Here is a 6,527-nt window from a genome sequence, read left to right as displayed (position 1 = left end):
TCTCCACCTCTATAATCGTCCTCCCTTTTAAGTACCCCAGCCGAAGAAGTAAGTTTACAGCTCGGCTAGGCACAATGGGCCTCTTCACTTTTTAGGTTGGGGAGACCTGGGTGACCTAGGAAAGTTAATTAGAAGGTTAACAAAGACGAAGACAGAGTCGAATCCGTCGCCTCTCCCGCAGCCAAAGATGTCATCCATTAATTAGGGAAATCGTTAAGGTGGCCTTTCGAGGAGCCATAGAAATGCTGTCGTTGGCGGTCGACAGTTTTGATCAGATTTTCCTCGTCCCCAAGAATGCTCCCCTCTATGGTACGAGATGCCGCAGCGGGAAGGGCCCGGGCGCGGGGCGGGCGGCGGGGAGGGCCGGCTCGCGGCGCGGTGCAGTTCACCGGCGCAGATTGGGACGCCTTTGATTGTCAGGCGGCCGCATGCCTGCCCCATGAGGTAATCCTCATTGAACCTGCAGCGAGCGGGAGGGAGGCGGCCAAGGCTGCGGCCGCGGCTCCCGCCTCGCAGCCGCTCGGGGCCCGGGAGCTCGGAGCATCGCCCGGGGACCCAGCGCCCCAGGGCTGCGCTGCCCGGGGGGACGCGGGCGGGGGCTGGGCTGGGGGACGCGGGCCAGCCTGTCTCGTTGCTTTGGGGAGCAAGATTTCTCCTCCTCTCTCCTCTTTACCTGAATTGATTCTCCCTAACACCAGCTCTACTAAGTAAAACTTTGTATTTCTTGGCACCCCCCTGAGAAGGACTAACGAACTCCCGGAGTTTTGCATTTTGCACAGACGTCTCCTCTTTGCCCCGCAGCTGGTAGCCTCCTCGCCCTCACCTCTGAACTTCCAGCTTTTTTTTTTTTTAACGGGGAAAGTCTGCAGGGTTTCATTTTGGTATTATATACATGGAAAGATGGTATTGGTTCTGAACAAGGAATGCCTTTGTTTTTTTCATGCGGAATTTTTGGAGGGCTTACTTTCTTCTCTCTCTCTCTCTCTCTCTCTCTCTCTCTCTCTCTCTCTCTCTCTCACTCTCACTCTCTCCCCCCTTCCCTTTCTTTCCCCCCCTCTTTTTGCATTTAAACCGTTTTGAAGCCTACTACAGGTGGTGTACATTTTCACGTTCATGAGACCTTGCTATCAGCACCGATTTTCGCCTTCCCGAACTGCAACTTTGCGTCCATTGCGAGTCTTATTTTCCAAAGGATATTGCATTTGGTTCCACGGGTTCTCAAGTTATCAGGACATTTTCTGTAACGAATTAACATCTTTTAAGAAGTTGGGAGTTGGTGCACAGTTCTCCTTCAGGCAAAAGCTGGGACGGGATAATACCCGCCTTGTTTGCCATGCAAAACATTTCTACGTGTTTTGGCCTTTGCTGGATTGGTATGGAGCAAATACTGTGCCCAGTTTCACCCACGTGGAAAATGACCGTTTTGCAGCATTTTTCCCAGGGCCCAGAGAGAAGGAAGAACCCCTCTCAGCTTTTACCATCATGCACGAAAGAACCTAAAGGGCCCAACAAATATGTGAAGTCCCATCAGTTTCTTTTTCAGCCAGGCAGGAAAAGACTTACTTTCTCTCCCCAAACATCCCTCTATCTGCTTCCTCCCTTCACCCTACTGGAGGCAAGTCCTGACCAGCCCAGTCACAAAGACTCAGCCAGCAGACCCTCTTTCCCAGGTTGAGAGCACTGCACTCATGGGAACAAGGAGGGAGGACGGTAACCCCTAACATGGCAGAAGAAAAAGTAGTGCCTCAAAAACTCAACTAGGTAATTTAAATTTATTATTTATTTTTATTTTTTTAGGGCATCATTTGTCTCTGTTTAATTAGTTTTTTCAGGCTTGGATGATTTAATTTGTATTAAGTAACTATGATTTACAAAATTATTGATAACTGAGTTTTAGGCATGTAATATTCCAACACCAATCTCACCACAGTGTCAACTTCCCTCTATCATTTTCTCATATTCCCTCCCCATATTCCCTCCTCACTCCAACCCTTAGCCCATCCTTGTCTCAGTTAAGTCATTTTTTAAAAATGCATGAATAAAAAAATATATATACACAGTGTAGTATAGTATAAGCCAGAGTTCTAAGTGCCACCAGCACCAGAGTTTAGATAAAACCCCCACTGTTGCTATATCCAGATTCTCTGTTTCCTCCCAATTCTTTGTGCCTTTGGCCTTGGAAGTTCCACTCTATTGTTTGCTTTGCACCTGTGAGATTACAATACTTGCTAGTCCTTTATTGCTACCTCCAGCAGAGTCTAAAGGGCCCTCAGCTAATTAAGAGATGATCAGTGGTTGCTTGGTAATGGCACCTGGGCGGGATCGCACTGCTCACTGCCCTGGAATGTCTCTGCTCCACTAAGGTTGCTCCCTAAGGCACCTGGATGACACCCCCCCCCCTCACATCCCCTCTCCTCCCCCTTGCCTTAACTACTTATCTGAGGTTTTTTTTTAATTCCCAAGACCTGAGCTGCACTGCATTCTCTTTTTGAGCAGAAGTATTGGGGACCAGAGGGACCAGAAAGAGTCTTTCCATCAAGGAAAGTTGAGGGGTTAGGACTGCCCCCCACCCTGGTCTTGATTGTCGCCTCTGTTGCCTCGGTGTAGAGTACACCAAAGTAAAGAGGATGATACTTCTCAAAACACAATTGCTGTTGAAATTAGCCTTGTCATACCAGAGATATCCCTGGATTTTTAGGAAACCCAGTGGCGCTCAGGTGGTGCCAGGAATCAAAGCAGGGTCCATCACATGGAAGGCAGTGTCTTGGCTCCTGGACTATCTCTCAGCCCTCCTACACCTTCGTTTTGAATGCCAGTCTATGCCAGTCTATGCATTTTAGAAGCAGATACCTCACCTAGTTTCATAGGAATTTTGCCTTAGGATAATTTATACCTCCAGTCTCTCTCATTTCTGATTTCCATGGAACTTTGGATTCACTGAAATACTGAAGCTACTTTCCCTAAAGAATATCTAGATCCCTAACTTCTAGTTAATTACCAATGTGACTGTTATTTGGAGACAGAACTTTTTTTTTTTTCCCATTCCTTGTGATTCTCAGAGGTTACTCTTGACCCTTCACTCAGGAATTACCTCTGGTGGTGCTCAGGTCACCCTGGTGGTGACCAGGGATAAAACCCAGGTCAACCACCTGCAAGGCAAGTGCTGTACCTGCTGCACTATTGCTCTGGCCCCTGGGAGACAGGACCTTTAAGGAAGTCTAAGTACACCCTAGACCTCTGAGGCTGGTGCTGTTTAAGAGAGAAAGCAATACGAGAGAGCACACTCTGATACGTTATCTGAGGACACAGAGAAAACCTCGAGCCAGGAAAAGAACCATCACCAGCAACCTAACTAATCAATACCTAGCTCTTTTGTTTGGACACACCCAAGGTTGCTCAGGGCTTACTTCCAGCTCTGCATTCAGGAGTCATTAGAACTCGGGAAACCTTATGGGGTGCCAGTTATCAAACCCAGGTTGGACATGTGCAAGGCAAGTGTCTTTCTTGCTGTGCTATCACTCTGCCCACATAACCGGTTGTTGAATGTCTCCAATTTTCAGAACAGTGAACAAATTTATTTGTTTAAGTCCCAGAATATGGAATTTCATTACAATAGCCAGAGCTCATTAAGAGAAGAACCACAGAACGGAGACACTAACCATTGCCCTTAGTCATCTCCTCTTCCAGAAGACTCTGCCCCATGTCCTCGGCTTCCCACTAAGCTGACCCCAGAGACTATATTTATGAACCCCTGAAACATTTCACACTTAATTTTATTATTAGTAGTATTATTTTGGTTTTTGAGTCATACCTGATGTGTTCAGGGCTTACTCCTGGCTCTGTACTTGGTGATCACTCCTGGTGGGCTCTGGGGATCACATGGGGTGCCAGGGATAAAACAGGGTCAACCATATGCAAGGCAAACCCCCTACCCGCTATATTATCACTCTGGCCCCACATTCACATGTTAAAACTCACAAGATTAGAGCTATATTGAGGTTCAAGAGATTTTGCCTTATTCATTCTTTTTTTTTTTAATTGAAAAAAATCTCACCATGAGATACAGAGTTACAAAGTCATTCATGGTCAGAGTTCTGTCACAAAATGTTCCAATACTCATCCCTTCACCAGTGTATATTTCCCACAACTAATGTTCCCAGGTGGGGAGGCTGGCAGGAGGGAAACTTGGAAGCCTTATTCATTCTTTGGGGAATAACTCATGTTAGATGATTTAATTTGGTAAAACCTATCTGAAGGGGCTGGAGCAATAGCACAGTGGGTAAGGAGTTTGCCTTGCTCGAGGCCGACCCGAGTTGATTCCCAGCATCCCATATGGTCCCTCAAGCACCGCCAGGATTGATTCTTGAGTGCAGAGCCAGGAATAATCCCTGAGCATTGCCGGGTGTGATCCAAAAAGCAAGCAAGCAAACAAACAAACAAGTAACCCTATCTAGAAAGCTTTTTGAAATGGTGATGTAGAAGCTCAAGGAACTTTGAATAAAGGGCAGGCCAAAGAAGGGTCACTGTGTTAGGACTTTTAAAAAAACGAAGGTTGGTGTGAGGAGGTAAGGCATCTCTGTGGGGAAATGGCTAAGCAGTGGGTGAAGGGAGGTAATGGGAAGATTGAAGGAGAAAAGTGGAGTCCTGTGTCAGTTTCTCAGTATGTGACCAAGTGTAAAAAAAAAAATCTTTTAAAAAATTAGTTTAACTAATTTTGTTAATTAAATGTGTGGGGGGGGGCTGAGGGTAGGTAAGATAGAGAAGAGACCGCTATGACAATAATAGCTGGGAATGATCACGCTGGACAAAATCTGAGAGTTAAAAGGAGAGAGAGAGAGAGAGAGAGAGAGAGAGAGAGAGGAGCTTTCGAGGGAGGGAAGGGGGAGGGAGGGAGGGAGGAAGGGAAGAAAAGCATCTGCCAAAGATGCAGGCAGTGGGTGGGAAATGGGGGTGATGGGGGGAAACCTGGGGATACTGGTGCTGGGAAATGTACACTGGTGGAGGGATGAGTGTTGGAATACTGTATGACTGATATTCAACAATGAGCGGCTTTGTAGTGCTCTAATTTTTAAAAATTAGTTTGAAATTATTTAATAAAAATTAAAATTTAAAATTATTTCGGACTACTTTAAACTTATATGTGAAATGATTTGTTAAACTGACAGTATAAGTTATTTTATTTATTTGGGGGTTTTGAGCTACACCAGGAAGTGCTCAGCAGTACCCATGGCCATGCTGAGTGAACACAAATGGTGCTGGGGATCACAATAGGGCTAGCATGATGCAAGGAAATGCCTTAATTCCTAGATTTCTCTGGCCCTGAAAGTATGATATTATTTTACTCCTTGGAAATTAGGATTCATCCTATAAAAGTTTGCTCAATGATTTCTATGATTTGAATGAGCTCCACATACAAGTGTAGGAAATTGGGTGGAATGTATACAAATTTCAGATCAAAATCTATAAAAGTTAATTGTTGATTATGCTCATCCTTCCTTCCTTCCTTCCTTCTTCCCTCCCTCTCCTTCTCCCTTCCTTTCTTCCTTCCTCCTATCTTCCTCTCTCTCTCCCTCCTTCCTTCCTTCCTTCCTTCCTTCCTTCCTTCCTTCCTTCCTTCCTTCCTCCCTCCCTCTCCTTCTCCCTTCCTTTCTTCCTTCCTCCTTTCTTCCTCTCTCTCTCCCTCCTTCCTTCCTTCCTTCCTTCCTTCCTTCCTTCCTTCCTTCCTTCCTCCCTCTCCTTCTCCCTTCCTTTCTTCCTTCCTCCTTTCTTCCTCTCTCTCTCCCTCCTTCCTTCCTTCCTTCCTGTCTGCTTTCTTTCTTTCTTTCTTTCTTTCTTTCTTTCTTTCTTTCTTTCCTTCCTCCGCAGCTTACTCTTGGCTCTGGGGTCTCTCTCAAGGATCACTCTTGTCATTGCACTGTATGCAGTGCCAGAATCAAATCCTGGATGACCAACTGCAAAACAAGTACCATATCCCTATTCTATTCCTTGGATCCACTTTTTACTGTTATTATTTTGTTTCTTGGGCACACCCAGTAGTCCTCAGAACTTAATCCTGACCACACTCAGAATCACTCCTGGCAGTGCTCAGGAGACCATTTGGGGTACCAGGATTAAACCCATCTTAGTCTGTTGCAAGGCAAACACTCAACTCACTGTTGTATCTCTCCAGCCCTGGCCTCTGATTATGACCTTTCTGCCTGATTCAGTTCTGTTTTCCAAATTTCCTGTAGATACTAAAGGTCTTCCAAGGAGTTGGTACCACCCTCAAGAATAAAAATTAAAAATACCGGTGGAGTGGGGGCTAGGGGAGTGGAATGATAGTACAGCAGGTAAGGCACTTGCTTTGCATGTGACCAAACCTGGTTTGATCCCTGGCATTATATATAGTCCCCCCAAGCACCACCAGAAATAATTCCTGAGTGCAGATCCAGAAATAAGCTCTGAGCACCTTCAAGTGTGGCCCCCAAAACAAAAATGAACAAACAAAAAAGAAAGAAATACTGGGAGCATTTTCTCCTGAAACTCAG

This window comes from Sorex fumeus, unplaced genomic scaffold (genome assembly GCF_029834395.1).
Source record: "Sorex fumeus unplaced genomic scaffold, SorFum_2.1 ptg000054l, whole genome shotgun sequence".
NCBI lineage: Eukaryota > Metazoa > Chordata > Mammalia > Eulipotyphla > Soricidae > Sorex > Sorex fumeus.
The sequence above is the reverse complement of the archived record's forward strand: the minus strand, read 5'-3'. Positions refer to the sequence as shown.